Source organism: Lutra lutra, chromosome X, assembly GCF_902655055.1.
Source record: "Lutra lutra chromosome X, mLutLut1.2, whole genome shotgun sequence".
NCBI lineage: Eukaryota > Metazoa > Chordata > Mammalia > Carnivora > Mustelidae > Lutra > Lutra lutra.
This window is the reverse complement of record NC_062296.1, coordinates 89738748-89754341: the sequence shown is the minus strand read 5'-3', so window position 1 is coordinate 89754341 and position 15594 is coordinate 89738748. Positions and strand designations below refer to the sequence as shown.

At 48.2% G+C, this 15594-nt stretch overlaps 1 long non-coding RNA gene across 2 annotated transcripts in view; it reads left to right on the top strand.

The window, feature by feature from the left end:
* Positions 1 to 283: 283 nt before the first annotated feature.
* Positions 284 to 15594, top strand: part of LOC125092115 (uncharacterized) — a 40664-nt gene continuing 25353 nt past the window's right edge. For both annotated transcript variants that reach the window (XR_007124825.1, XR_007124824.1), the window contains exons 1-2: positions 284 to 414; positions 11827 to 11970. This is a non-coding gene — a long non-coding RNA (uncharacterized LOC125092115). The remainder of the gene's footprint in view (positions 415 to 11826; positions 11971 to 15594) is intronic.

The following is a 15594-nucleotide window of genomic DNA, read 5'->3' as shown; positions in this document are numbered from 1 at the left end:
CCACTTCCTCCCCATCTCTTAATCAAGTTTCTGTTCCGTGAGCGTAGCCAGGAAGCTCAAATACGTCTGTCCTGTGCTTTCTTCCTCCCACTGTGATCGGGAACACTCCTGACCACGTGATGGCGTGAGATGTCAAGCGATGAGCCTCTGCTGCTTTTTCTGCTTTCTCCGTGGCCTACCCTTGCTCTCCTCTAGGCGGGTAGCCTCGGTTCCTTCAGGGGAGTGATGACGCGGGCAAATGCATGAACCCGGTAGCTGTGACTACCCCAGAGCCGAGGTCTGGGCATGACACGAAGACCCGGCAGAATGCGTGGCAGAGAAGGGCCCCTGTTGCCCCACACTCAAGCCTGGAGAAGACGCCCTGGGATGTGGGGCAGGAGAGCCCGAAGGCGGCTAAGAATCGGTTCGATGCCGGTGAGTCCCTGACGAGGCCTGGGCCCTCCAGCAGGCCGAGTCAGGGCAGACCGGAGGGCGTCACATGGGGCCAGCCCGGTTCGGAGATCCAGATGCAAAGGGTGCCTGTGCCCTGTCCGTGGTTAAAACTGTAGTGGGGGGGAGCCTAGGTGGCTCAGTGGGTTGAGCCTCTGCCTTCGGCTCAGGTCATGATCCCAGGGTCCTGGGATCGAGCCCCGCATCAAGCTCTCTGCTCAGCAGGGAGCCTGCTTCCTCCTCTCTCTCTGCCTGCCTCTCTGCCTACTTGTGATCTCTCTGTCAAATAAATAAATAAAATCTTAAAAAAAATTAATAAAAAATAAAAATTTAAAAAAAAAAAAACTTGTAGTGGGTGGGAAGGCCCCAGGGTTCCCTGTTTTAGCTTGCTGAGGAAGAGGAAGACACATCCATTTGTGGGGTATATAGGAAGGGTAAGGCAGCCTCCAAGAGTTTCTCAGAGCCCTGAGATGGCCGAGAATCACAGAATGTTCCTCCAAGCCAGGGAGGTGTATGGTCATGGTACCATAAGCCAGTGAACCTCTCAAGTCTTTTTTTTTAAGATTTTATTTATTTATCTGAGTGAGAGAGAGAAAGAGAGAGATCACGAACAAGGGGAAAGGGTAGAGGGAGAAGGAGACTCTCCATTGAGCCAGGAGCCCAGTGTGGGACTCGATCCCAGGATCCTGGGATCATGACCTGAGTGAGCTGAAGGCAGATGCTTAAATGACTGAGCCACCCAGGCGCCCTGAACCTCAGGAAGTCTTAAAGTTGGAAACATAGGGAGACAATGGTGACAGGAATGCCCAGGCACCAAAGAGCGGAGGAGAATAAGGGCGCTCAGTGGGCACCAGGACAAAGAGCCCCAGTGGTGGGGGTTGGGTCCTATCCCTCTGCGGAAGGAGCCCGAGATAGCAGGCCGACCTTCCATCCTCCAGGAGAAAGGACCCAAAGGACGTTAGATTCTGTTACTTGCATTTTATTCAGGGGCTAAGATTCCCAGCAGAAATCTACAAATACAGGCATGCTTTGTTCTATTGTGCTTTCCTGTCCTGTGCCTCAGATACTGAGGTTTTATTTTTGCATAATGAAGGTCTGTGGCAACCCTGCGTTGAGCAATTCTGTGGGCGCCCTTTTTCCAACAGCGTCTGCTCGCTTCCTGTCTCTCTGTCACATTTTGGTGATTCTCACAATATTTTAAACTTTTTCTTTATTATTCTCTGTGTTATGGTGATCTGTGATGTGATTATGCCTTGCTGAAAGTTCAGATGATGGTTAGCATTTTTTTTAAACCAGAAAGTATTATTTGATTAAGGTACATACATTGGGGTTTTTTTGTTGTTGTTGTTTTTTAAGGCATAACGCTATTGCACACTTTATTGACTATGGTACGGTGTAAACAGAACTTTCTATGCAGTGGGAAGCAAAACATTCACTTGACTGGCTTCATTATGATATTCGCCTTGTCGCGATGGTCTGGAATCACTCCTGCAGTATCTCCGAGGTGTGCCTGTCTCTGGTTTCCCAGCAAAGTGAGCTGTGCTCTCTTCAGCAGGGCCATGAAGTCAGTTCTGAGGATGAACGAGCCACAGCAAGCAGAAGGGGAAGGAAAAACACAGGACGTGCAGAAGGAAGAAAGGGACACTGAGGGTGAAGTACACTGCTTGGTGGGTCCCAGACATGGGAGCAAAAAGGCAGTGGAAGAACAGGAAAGGGAGGAAGCAGGGGGTCAAGGGCGCGTGGACCTTCAGGACCTGATTATTTTGAACTCAGCCTGCATTTCCGCGATGGAAGAGCTAGGTTATTTAGGTGAGGGAGTACTTAGTGGAGGAGGTACTAGGACGTGTGGTTACCTTCTCCGGACCTGTGAGAGTCAGGGAGGGGCTGGCCATCTCAAAGGCAGGCCTACGTGAGACCTCATGTTCAAGTGCACGAACTGGTACTTTGCACTTAGCTCAGGCCCAGAACTCCGCTTACCCAGAGTCAGCTCTCAGCAGATGTTGTAAACTCCCAAACCAACCAGTATACGTCACTCTGGTCATTCTTGTCTAAGTTGAGAATTAATTTACCATGGCTTCCTGAGTTTAAGGAGAGTAATTCTCAAAAGCATCCCTGGGGGAAAAAGAAAGGCGTCATCTCATATTTGAGTTTATATAAAGTCTTTCATATCACAAGGTCCTCCCTGAATTATTTTAAAAATGAAGTATTTTGAATGAAAGGCAAATTAGCCTGATATTTTTACAGGATCGCAGGGTTCTCGTCTCACAGAGTCAAACAATGACCCTCTCAGACACAAAGGGGTGAAGTGAAGTGAAAGTTTCTGAAGTGAAGGTGAGAGCAGAAAGGAAAGAAAAAGCTCTCTGGGGGGAGAGGGGTCCCCAGTGGGTTGCCACTGCGGGGGGGGGGGTTAGGTCGGTCTTTTATTGAAAACTTGACCAGGGAGCTTGTGGCCTTGAGACTCCTGGGCCGTCTTGGTCTGAGCAGGGACAACACAAAACACCCTTAATGACTGACTTCTGTGAGGTTTGGTCCATTTCTGCAATCACACTGTAGCCGCCAGAGGCAAATACTCCCTCACATCCGGGACCAGGTGGCCTGGTCTCCTCCCTCATCTCTTGTTCACTCTTTCAGAGCCTAGTCATGGGCCCCCGTGTCTCCCCGCCTGTACCTTAACCCTCTCCTTACTCAGAATGACTTACTCAGTATTAATCTTGGAGACCTATAAAAGTCAATGAAAGAGGTCCCTAGTGAGAAGGAGTAGAACAGCTGCTGATGCAGATGGGCCGTGATTCCCGTGCATATGGTAATATCTAACATGTTTTGACTGTTCATGGGGGCCAAGCACTGGCCAGGCCCGTATATCTGCTCATATTTGCTCATTAATCCTCCCAAAACACCTCTGAGGTTGGTGCTAATACCCCCATTTTGCAGAGGAGAAAACTGAGGCACAGAAAGGCTAAGTACCTTGCCGTGGTCATAGACCGTGGAGCGGGAGAGCCAGGGAAGAGCCACAGGCAGGCTGACTGTGAGGTCCACGCTCCGGCCCCTGCACCAGCCGCCTCTCACAGCCTTGGTCAGTGCATGTGAGTGTGAATGAGCCCTGGCAGCAGCTCTTTAAAAGCAATGGAGGAGGCGCGCCTGAGTGGCTCAGTTGGTTAAGCGTCTGACTCTTGATTTTGGCTCAGGTCATGATCTCGAGGTCTTAGGATCGAGTCCCATGCCGGGGCCCCACACTCAGCGGGGAGTCTGCTTCTCCCTCTCCCTCCCCCAGTTCGTGCTCTCTCTCTCAAATCAATAAATAAAATCTTTAAAAATAAATAAATAAAGGGCCACCTGGGTGGCTCAGTGGGTTAAGCCTCTGCCTTAGGCTCAGGTCATAATCCCTGGGTCCTGGGATCGAGCCCCGCATTGGGCTCTCTTCTGTGCAGGGAGCCTGCTTCCCACCCCCCTGCCTGTCTCTCTGCCTACTTGTGATCTCTCTCTGTCTTTCAAACAAATAAAATCTTTAAAAAAAAAAAAAGTAAGATAGAAAGGAAGTGAATAGAAATCTGGAAGATTCCTTTAGCTGACTCAAAAGCACCTCCCAGAATGACGAAGACCTCACTGTTAGAAGATGCAAGTGGAGAATCTGAAGAAAATATCTTCTGTAAAATGTGAACAGGACAGCATTCTAAAGTCATGTTTTACGTTACACGCGTATTTAATAGGGTTAGTGGTTCTCAACTGAAAGTACTCTTGCCCCCCACGGGACATTTTGGCCCTGTCCGAAAACGTTTTTCACACTCAGAAGTTGGGAGGAGGTCGCTGCTGAAATCCAGTGGGTTCTATTTCTGTGTCCCCTAGACTCCGTAACACTCAGCCTTGAGAATGAACAGTTCATGGGGCTGTGACGTCACTTGGGGTCAGACATAACCCATGACTGATGTAGGAAAATGTCTCTCCAAGCATGTCCGGAGATCACTAGTTGAGCGAGACACCCCTAGAGCATGGCTTGCACCGTCCAATGATTTGGGAAAATGCTATGTATCAGCTTCTCCCTCTTAACTTGACAGTAGATGGGAGTATGTTCAAGTCTCTTGAGAAGTCCTGGGAGATGCTGTGCTTTGTTTAATCCAGAACTTTCCAAATTTAGTTGATCATGGACACTTTTACCAAGATTTCTGATGAGGAGAAGGCAGGATGCTTCCGCTGTCATCATGCTTGACTGTTGACGTGTTGAAATACACTTCGTTATGAGTTACTCTCATCTTACTCCTTATGTTACTACTAAAGCAGCATGCCATCTGTTGACGGTAAGAAAAAGGTATGTGATTGCACTGTCCTGAGTTTCACTGAAGGACAGGAAAGTGGCTATAAACCATGTGTCCTAAGAGAGGTGACAGGTCCAGTCAGGTGGCGAGCCACTATGCAGTAGTGTGACTCTGCTCAATGGGAGAGTGATGGCCTAGGCTGCCCACCAGCAGAGATGCGCCTGGAATGAGTGAACAGAAAGTTCTGGAAGCAGAAATTGTACCATCATATTGTTTCCAAAGCATTTACCCTTTTGGTTCATGTTCACCAGTCTCTGAAGGGCAATGGAGTGATGGTATGAGACGTGTTTCTCGTGAACCCTCCTTTCCCTTAAACTGCGAAGACACAACCCCCATAGCACAAAGTTTAAATGGTCCCCCTGGAGACCATGGGATATTTTGGAAGGAGAATTGGCCAAGGAGCTAGGAAACATCAGACCAAAAACATCAGCCTTATTCTTAAGGATTAAGACCTTTTACATTTCTTGAAACATAGTTTTACGCATCTCCTCCACCAGACTTTGTTGAAACAAAATGCGACTCTTTCAAAGAATCAGATCAACCCCGGAAGAATTCAGGTTTTCCACAAAAGGGAGAAGCATTTTCAAAAGTGAGAAATTAAAGGAGCTTGGGAGGCCTGGCTCCTGCCCTTCTAGTGAGGCTGCTAGATGTCCTTGAGACTGTCACCTCACTTTTCTGTTTTCCCTGTCTGTAGAAGAGGGAAGAAAATGTGTTTTCTGCTTTTCTCAGGGTTGCTCTGAAGGTAAAATAATGCCTAGTAATACATCTTTTCCATCCTGAAGTGAATGTGAATATTTCTGGAGATTTCTGTGTTGGGTCTCCGACTAATTCAGATTCCTCAGTTTGGTCACTGCCAAGTAATCTCAGTGACTTGCTAATTATGCCAAAGCAGCATGGCTTCCTCCCTCTGGACGAGGCCAGTAGAGAAACCAGATAGTTCTGGAATTTACATCCAGATGTGTTCATCACGCTTTCCAGTTTATACTTAACTGCAATGGTATTTTTCCATTTCCCAAATGAACTAGGAAATAGAAATGTTTCCACGTACAGCATTGTATACTCGGCCACAGCAAACATGAACCTCGACCGGGAGAGGTTTCTGGATGCTTGGAATGTTCTTTCCCAGACAAACTGGAGCTGTTACCTCTGAGCAATTTTTTTTTCCTTTCTTTGTTTCTTTCCCTTGTCCAAAGACTTCCTGGCAAAGACCACAAGGGACACCTGTAGTTGACATGAACCTGGTTGGACATGTTGGGCTTACTGGGCTTTACAACAAGAGAGACTGCCCACACTGGGGCGCCACTGGGCAGCTCATGAAGAGGCTTTCCAGAAGGCCTTACTTGAGAATTTGGGCTTGTGTTAGGTGACTTGGAGAGTTGCAAAAAGTGGGGTCTTGCTTTCGAATAGTTGCTGTGAAGAAGTGAGGACAGTTCTGTGATTAGGTATCTTAGATCCGATCTTATGTATAAAGCAGAAGGACTAAATCAAAGCCAAAGCTATACTTGGTAGAAGCAATAGTCACTCATATTTGCCGGGAGAGGGACATGTGTGGTCATTTTGGGGACCTTACAAGGGTCAGGTTTTGTCTTCTGTATCCACACGTGACTATGGGGCAGTCTTATTTTTCATGTGGCTCCACCCTGGTCACAGAGTGGGTGGCCCTGTGTGACATTGCTGCTCCAGAACATGTTCATGTTGAACAGGACCGTGCCAAGACCCAGCTCTGTGTACCAGGCCATTCCAGCAACATCGAAGGCTCACTGACAGCGTCAGGCTCTCAGGGGTACTTTTCTTTTTCCTAACTCTTTGTCATGAAATCGAGGGCGAGTACAAATCCCTACACACAACAGAAGCAGGGCTTAGTGAATTTTTACAAGAGAAACACCTTTGTAACCACCGTGCTCCAAGAGACGGAGCCCTGCCAGCCAGCCCGGAAGGCCGGCGGCTCCCTGGTCTCAGTCACAGCCCCAAAAGGAGCCATCAGACTTTCACAGCAATCACCTCCTGGTGTGTCTTTACCATTCTGTCACACAGTATCTCTCCCTAGACATTGTTGGTTGGTCTTATTTTATTTTTAAAAACTTGATGTATCTTTTGACTCTTTTTCTGAAAAAAAAAAAAAATTTTTTTTTAAGTAGGCTCCGTGCCCAACAGGGGGCTTAAATTCATGACCCCAAAATCAAGAGTCACATGTTCTGTGGACTGAGCCAGCCGGGGGCCCCCAAAATCTTAGTTGAATCTTTTTGAATCCATGGGTTTCTTCTCTGTCCCTTTGTTGTCTTATGATTTATCTGTTGAAATATCAAGGCCATTCAACCTATAACATTTCCCACTGTCTGGATTCTGCTATTTTCTATTTTAGGGCAGTCTGACCCTGACCTCTATCTTCTTTATTTCCCTCCGCTGTCATCTGGATCCAGAGGTCTGAATGGACTCAAGTTCAGTGTCTTTGGCAAGTGCACAGGCAATGTTCTGTTCTTTCCTCGGGAGGCATGTTTCATCTCATTGTCCCTTGAGTTATTTTATAAGAAAAATGTATGCTGTCTGTCTTCAGGTGTGAGATACTGACTTAAACAGCCATTCCCCCACCCCCCAAGGAGGCCAGCTGGAAACCCGGAGAACGTTGCCAAGGAAGGCTCCGTGGAGCACAGAGGGTCAGAAGCAGATCCTGGGATTATACTAAATGTCTCCTTCCCTTACATTTCTGTGAATAATTTCCCTTTCTCACCAGTTGTACATGTAATGGGGAAATGCCTGTCATTCAGAAAACCTTAAAATAGAGCGTGGCAACATCTGGCATAGATCACACTTTTTTTATGATAAGATGACAAACGTCTGGCTGTTAACAAAGTGAGACGTAGGCATGGGAGCCAGTGAACTAGAACATAGGATCCTGTGCCCGCGACACATAAAGTACTTGATTGTTTTCTGAAGCAGCTACTCCCCTTAGGGCTCAGTGGAGGAGACTGGGGTTATCTGAACGGGGAAGATTGTAGGAATGTCCCCATTGGGCTGTCACCCAGCTCTCTGGGCGGGGTTCCTGTCTGATCTCAGGGCTCCGATGGGGCTGAGCAGGTGTAACAGCCTTCTGTGTCCCAGTGTGACATCAGGTCTTCTGATGTAGGGAAAAAACAGCTTGAACTGGACCCAGCTGCTAGGGCCAAGGGGAGGGACCATTCATGGGGGAGACGCTCACAGAAACCACAATAAACAAGGAGCAGCCTTCTCCCTCCTCCGGTGTCCCTCCCATGTCCCCTCGAAGAAAAGTCTAGCAGGGAGCAACTGGCAAAGCAGAAATGTGGGGGTGTGAAATTGGGGCAGAGACAACAGCTTCACAGTCGGCACACTTCCCTTCGTTCTTCTATGCTAGATGTCGCTGGTTGCCCTTGTTCACTGTGAAAAGGGTCAACTTGGTCTTCTGAAGCTTGTTTATGAATCCAAAGTTGTTCTCCCACAAGGGGTTATGGGCTGTGATGCATGTTTTGGCTACACCCAGCTCTTAAAGAGCACTCCTGGTTTCAGTGTGTCCGGTAACCGGGACTTGGGATTTCCCAGTACCTGGCTGGTGAGCGTTCTGCTCTTCCTCTGGAAAAAAGTTCTTACACGTGCCAGTCTCGTGTAAAATTCTTGAGCCTGTGGTCTGTGGGCCACACCATCATGGACTGGTTCCCGAGGCCTTTAGTGCCCATCCTCGGATCGCGCTTTTTTTTTTTTTTTAAGATTTTATTTATTTATTTGACAGAGAGAGAGATGACAAGTAGGCAGAGAGGCAGGCAGAGAGAGAGGGGGAGAAGCAGGCTCCCCGCTGAGCAGAGAGCCCAATGTGGGGCTCGATCCCAGGACCCTGGGTTCACGACCTGAGCCAAAGGCAGAGGCTTTAAGCCACTGAGCCACCCAGGCGCCCCCATCCTCAGATCTCTTAATAGCTTAGGAGCCCTGGCCATGTCTTTGGTGGGAACTTGAACTTTCCCAGAAGAGACAAGTCCTCGTCTGCCCCTTTCCTTTCTGTGTTGAAGACTGAAAAGAGGCTTCTGCTTTGAACCATGAGCTTGGATCCCAAACAGGCGGTCATGGAATCCTGGGCACTTTGTGGAGTAATTCGTTTGGGATAAGTTGGTAAGTACCGATGTACCTAGTGCTCTCATCCAACACTGACCGCCTAGGGTACAGGGAAGTACTCCCTGTCTGCCTGTTGATTCATTCACGAATTTAGTAAGTCTTTATTGGACACTTAGGTGCTAAGCACTATTTTAAACCTTGATGGTACAGCAGTGACAGATGACATCCTGCTCTCATGGCGTTTGCCTTCTAGCAGAAGAAATTTACAACAGACAAGTAACTGCACAAACAGAAAACAGACACGGGGTAGCAAGTGACATGGGGGCCTATTTCAGAGAGGGGACATCTAGGCAGACATCTGCGCCAAGCTAGTGGTGTCTAGAGGCAGTTCTCCTGCATTTCTGCCCATTTCAGCAAAGGCATGGACAGCCTTTGTTCTGGGTTATCTTTCTTCCTAGGATGTCGGGAGACCACCCAGCTTTGGAATCCAGAGATAGCGTGTCACTCTGGGACAAAGGGCAGACTTCCTTTAAGATCAGGATAATGAAGACAATGGGTCCCTTCGGGGCAAAGGTGGGCAGGTTTGCTTGCTGCCCCCTTGGCCCATTAGGGGGTTCCAAACCGTGGCGCAGCTCAGCGGGCACCCAGGGCCCACCTCCACATCAGCCCGTGGGACTTGGGGACTCATGCTGCCGGTTGTGCTCGGCTCTGTCCCAGGAGGCTCTGCAGTGTGTCTGCCCGCACGGAACTGGGCACATCTCAGACAGTGCGGTCTCAGCCACTTTGGACAATTGGCTGGGTCTCCGAGACAGAAGCAGGAGGCCTTGGGTTATCAGGAGCGCCAACAAAACCGTTATTGCAGTAACGGCTCAAGATTGCCTTCCTGATTAGATTAAAATCAAGAATGTTTTGAAACAGGACCGGCTTAGTCAAAGAAAGAAAAATTCTTCCGGCTATTGCTAAACATTTGAGATCATGAAGAAAAGATAAGCTTCAGGCATCGTCTGCACATCTGCAGGACTGAATCAAGGACTTGCAGAGAAGTCCCACTGGAGGCTTGAAAATGCTTAGCTTATCTAACACTTTCTTTGGCAGTGAAGGGGGTTTTGGCGGCATTGGGTACTAGCAGCAAGCCAGGCAGACTTTTTAAGAAATCTCTTTATTTTTCCATGCTGGACAATTATATAGAATAATAGGAAATCAGTTTGGCAGCCAAGCTCCTTAACAAATCACATCAACGTGAGGAAGAACAAAATCGTTTCCATAGATCGAATTTAGTCTCCAAGCAACAGTTTTTAACAACAGTGGAACAATGTAGCGGGATTTGGCCATCAGAATTTACCCCAAGTCTTTCTAAATTTGTAACGGGTCACCTGGGTGGCTCAGTCGGTTGAGCATTCAACTCTTGGCTTCGGCTCAGGTCCCGATCTCAGGGTCCTGGGATCGAGTCCCAGCCCCAGTGGGGCTGTGCCCAGCCTGCTTGAGCATTCTCTCTCTCTTTCTCTCTCTGCCCCTACCTTGCTCGCACATGCACTCTTTCTCTCAAATAAATAAATCTTTTATTAGATGATAGATAGATTGATTCATAACAGGTTCACCTGTATCTACCTGACAAACCTCAGATATATTATGACTGTATAGATCCTGTGCTCTCTCTCCAGGAATGCCCAGCATTTCCCTGTAGCTTTAAACTCACACATCCAGCCCCAGTAATGATGCATACGCATCATGACACCCTTGTCCAAACCCACAGAATGTAGCACACCAACAGCGAACCCTCCTGTCAACTGTGGAGTCCAGTGATGATGTCAGTGCAGGCTCGTTGACTGTAACAGATGTGCCCTCTGCTGGGATGGCGGACTCGGGGGGAGGCTGTGCATGGGGATAGGGCCGGCGGCGGTGGGGGGGTGTACAGGAAACCTCCGTACCCTCCTCTCGGTTTGGCCATGAACCTAAAATCTCTCTGAAAAATGTGATGTCTTTAAAAAAAACTCCAGCCCCACAGGGAGAAGGGCTAGAGTAAGTGGGCAGTTATCTGTGCAACTTTGAATGTAAGACTCAAAGAGAACCCAGATCAGCTTGCAACTGCCAGATTTTCCAGGCCCCATCTCATTGCTCAGCAAGCTGGTAACAGCAATTAGGGGAGTACCAGGGTACTGGAAATTCACAGACATTAAGTGGCAACAGAGACGTTTCTCCCGCCACCTCATTCCCCAGAATACCCCAGGTCACTTCGCGTTTACTGTGTCCATTTCACAAACCAAAGGTGGTGATCAGAGAACAAAAGGTGTACAGCTAAGAGGGCTGGGGTGAGCCACAAAAAGCCACTGAGCCCCAAAAGAAAGTTGCCATGAAACTGCTGATGGTCAAGTGTGGCAATGAACTTTCAGCAGCTTGACTGACATACACTTTCGTATCATAAAATGATCCCACTTGAAATGAACGGTACAATGCTTTTTCATAAATCTACTGAGTTGTGCCACCATCCCCACAATCCAGACGAAGAACATTTCTGTCATCCCCAAAAGATCCCTGCTACCCAAATGCGCACCCCCACACCCGCCCCCAGCCCCTGGCAACCACTGATCTACTCTCTGACTCTCAAGGTTGACCTTTTCTGGACAGTTTGCATAAACGGAATTGTGCAGTATGTGGTCTCTGTGTCTGGCTGCTTCTAGCATAATGATGTTAAGGTTCACCCATGGCAATGCAACATTTTGCTACAAGGAATTTTATATCTAATTAATAGGGTCTCTTTTTTCTAAAGGTATTTTATTTATTTATTTGACAGAGAGAGAGAGAGCACAAGAAGGGGGAGAAACAGAGGGAGAGGGAGGATGTGGGGCTTGATCCCAAGACCCTGGGATCACGTCCTGAGCCGAAGGCAGATGCTTAACTGACTGAGCCACCCAGGCGCTCCAATCAATAAGTTTCATAATAAAATTAAGCCACAGGCCACACACCTAAGAAGGAGAATTTGGGTTATTTCCCTAACCTTTTGCTTTTTTTTTTGCTTTATATTTATTAGGATCACATTCCATAATGGCTCAAAAACCATGGAGAACTTGTCGAGACCTAAAGTTCTAGGATTTTATTACAGACTTGGCATGATCATCTAAGAGGGCCACTGAGTGACTGACACAGACGCATTTTCATCCCAGGGGAGACTACAGTAAGAATGGGTGTCAAGGTATCATCAACTAGGGACCACTGTTCTCTGATTTCTTTTTAGTTGGGATTGAATTCCTACTTCAGGATAAATAGTAGTGTGAATCATACTGGATTTCAGAATCATTTACATGGACAAATAATGCTTTCCCCTTACACACACACACACACACACACACACACGCCTGGCTCTGTGACTGTTTCACTTTTCTGTCGTTGTGGCCATCCCAGCCTCCTCTCTTGGGTCCTCCCCCACACTACATTCTTCTCTTGTCAACCTGGTTAAGCTGGGAGCTAGGTGTCTACTTTAGGGTAGGCCAACTTATTTTAAGTATATACAGTTTTTAAATTTTATTTTAAAGATTGTATTTATTTGAGAGAGAGAGCACACGCAGCAGAGGGAGAGGGAGAAGCAGTCTCCCCACTGAGCAGGGAGCCTGATGTGGGGCTCGATCCCAGGACCCCAGGATCATGACCTGAGCTAAAGGCAGCCGCTTAATCGACTGAGCCACCCAGGTGCCCAGTTTATTTTACTTTTTAAAGAACTTTTTTTTTTAAATTAAAATCCTCCTTATATAGCTATACCTTTTATAAACCAGTGAAGTGGCCAACCTGAGTAATTAGTGTATCCAGACCCAGCTTTTTTGCAGCTTCTCACTACTTGGATAAACAAAATGTTCGGAAAGTGTGCGTCAACAATCATGGGCGCTGTCGAAGCCTGTGATTGTCTGAGAGGGAAACTGCTGAAGAACCTACTTAAAACCTACTTTGGTTACCCTTGTGTTATCCCACGGGTAGGGCCACCCACCAGCCAGTCTATGTAAATCGTGATCAGGAAAATGGTAAGTCCTCTGAGCTACCCATTGGCACGAGTTCACTTAGAGAACGTAGAGACGGCCAGCATGCAACGATGACAGGAGGTAGGATTTACACCCCATTGGGGACATGTTTCTGCAATTGAATTTGGGAGCCACCAAGAGGCCCAGAGAGGTGACATAACTCGCCCAAGGTCATACAATTGCTTGGGATTTGAACCCACGGAAGGCAGCGACATAGGTCGTGTGCTCTAAGACTACTGTGCTGTTTCTGCCTAGATAAAGGGTGAGGGTTGAGGCCAGAGGGCCGGAAGCCACCAAGAAGGACCTGCAGAGGACCAAGGCTCAGAGTGGCAATTTTGAGGATTACTGGGGGTGTAGAGAGGGTGGGGAAGAGGATAAAGGGCCCCTAGCTAGAGCCAGAGGAAAATGCCACAACACACAGTGCAGAAATGGACCGATTTCTCTGGGGAGTCCCTCCAGGGGTCAAAAGGGGAATAGCCTTCAGCGAGGTGAAATTCTTGGGTGAGAGGTTCTAAAACAAGCTTCCAGCAAAACAGGACCCTCGGGGGCCTCAAAGTTCTATGCCCCAGACCACGGGCCAACAACAAAGCCCTCGAGCTTGCCGTCGGAGCTTGCTGTGATGATTTCCGGGCATGGACATGGAAGGAGACATAGAGAGGGATGTGGACAGATTCATGTCTGGGAGAAAATGAGGGAGCTTGCCTCTGGGTTTTGTGGCCATTTGTGCGTACACACAGGGTCAGCATTTACTGAAGGAATTTTATTGAGTAATTACTGTGTGCAAAGCACTATTTTTCAAAGCCGTGTGTACAGTCTATACAGATTCATCACAGAATTCATGGTGGCTGTCCCTGGGGCATGGAATTTGGAGCAAAAGAGTTCATATGACTTTCTGCTTTCACCAGTTCTGTGTGGTCCCAATTATTATAATATTCAAATTTTGCATACTGAGGGGCAGAATATAGCATCTCCCCTCCTCCAAATATACCAAGCTGCACCTGCTTCTGTGCCTCAGAACAGATGCCTCTGTCCACGGTGTTCTTGCGCACTTGGCAAATTCCTGCTGTGCTTTCAGGTCCAACTCCCATGCCACCTCCTCCAGGAAGCCCCCTTTGTGAAGTCCTGGGCTGAATCTGGGCTCTTCGCTGTGCCATCACGGTCTCCCATCCACTCTTTCCTGAGAGTCCTTACTGTAGCCTGTTAACGATATCTGGGTCCTTCCTGCTCTTCCTGCCACTGACCGGTGAGCAACTGGAAGACAGGGAGTTTGTTTCCTTCTCTTCCGTCTTTCCAGCTCCCAGTTTGGGGCCTGGCATTTAGTAATCACTAACCCATGTTTTTTGAAAATCAGTTGTGTATTGATAGATACGCTAACTGTGTTTTCATGTGCTTTGGGGCCAGTTTTTAGTTGCTACCATCAGATTTGGGGATTTGGGGGCCCCGCAGTGACCCCGATGAAGACTGTACAGCCTGGTCACCATGCTTGACTACAGCTCGTGTTCTGGGGTTTGCTCACCAAGTCTCCAGTTTCGGGTCCTGTGTTGATTTCCAACCCCCACACAGCCCCGGCTCGGGTTAAACGGGAAGTAGCTGTTGTCCAGCTCACGATTTGTTCAGGCTCTTGCCTTGTCGTAAACCTACATTCCTCATCTGTAAGTCATTTAAATTCACCTGGCATTTTGTTTAAAGAAGGGAGCAGTGGCGTGTCAAGGCAGAAGGCCCCTGGCCTCTGCTGGAGAGGTCTGTCCCAGCAAATCCCGCCCGAGGGACTCGCTCTCAGCCTCTTGAGTTAATAAGCCCTGGGGTAGAGCGCGGGCGGGCCCTGTCTTCTGGCTCTCTCTCCAAGAAGCGGGTTAGGAAGAAAAAAAGCACGTTTATTTGCAAAGGAGGAGCCCATTGGAAAGCTGACACGGACTGACAAGCTGGAGTGCAGACGTGCTTATTTTGAGTGATACAAATCCTCAGGGACCACGGCCGCAGAAACACAGAAAGTAGCTGAGAAACACCTAGGGAGCGGGCCTCGCGTTAAGCATGTCTGCAAGCCAAATCAGACTTCATTATCCTCATGAAAGAAATTGTCAAAGGCTGCGCCGTCCAATACAGTAGCCACTGCCCGTATGTGCTAATTTAAATTTAAATTAGTTACAATGAAATGAAATAAAATATTCCGTTCCCGGGTTGCACTAGCCTCACTTCCTGTGCTCAGTGGCCCTCTGTGGCTAGCAGCGACCCTGTGGGACAGGCCGTTTGCATCCTTGCTGAGTTCCAGTGCCCAGTGTGCGTCTAAGGGTGCCGCAAAGCAGTGTGCTGTTCTCACCATGAAATGTGCCCTAGAGCCTTCTTTCTGGTCGTTTTCCAAAACTTCTGAGGGTGCCTTGCTTATTAAGGCCAGATCTCTGATTGAGCTGCAGGGGAACCAGGAACCACAGAGCAAGCAAACCCTGTCAAGGGCAAGCTCTTCACATTCAAGTTCCGTGATTTCCAGCCGACCCCCCTCTGCCCTTGGCACCCACTCACAGGGCCTAAGCAGCCCCCAGCCAGCCTCGCACGTGCTCTTTCCACCTGGACACATTGCACACAAATGAAACCAGATTTCCAGAGTGAAGGAAAACTGAACACTGCGGGACGGGATTTTAACAGCTTCCTCCCCAGATGTGAGACCGAGGCCATTCCTCTGGGAGCTGTCTCAGATGGTGTGGTTTCCAGCATTTTGAGAGAGGCTTTGAATACCTCTGGATGTTTTATAGGCTGAGGAAATTTTACAGTATATTATAAAGGATCTCAGCAAG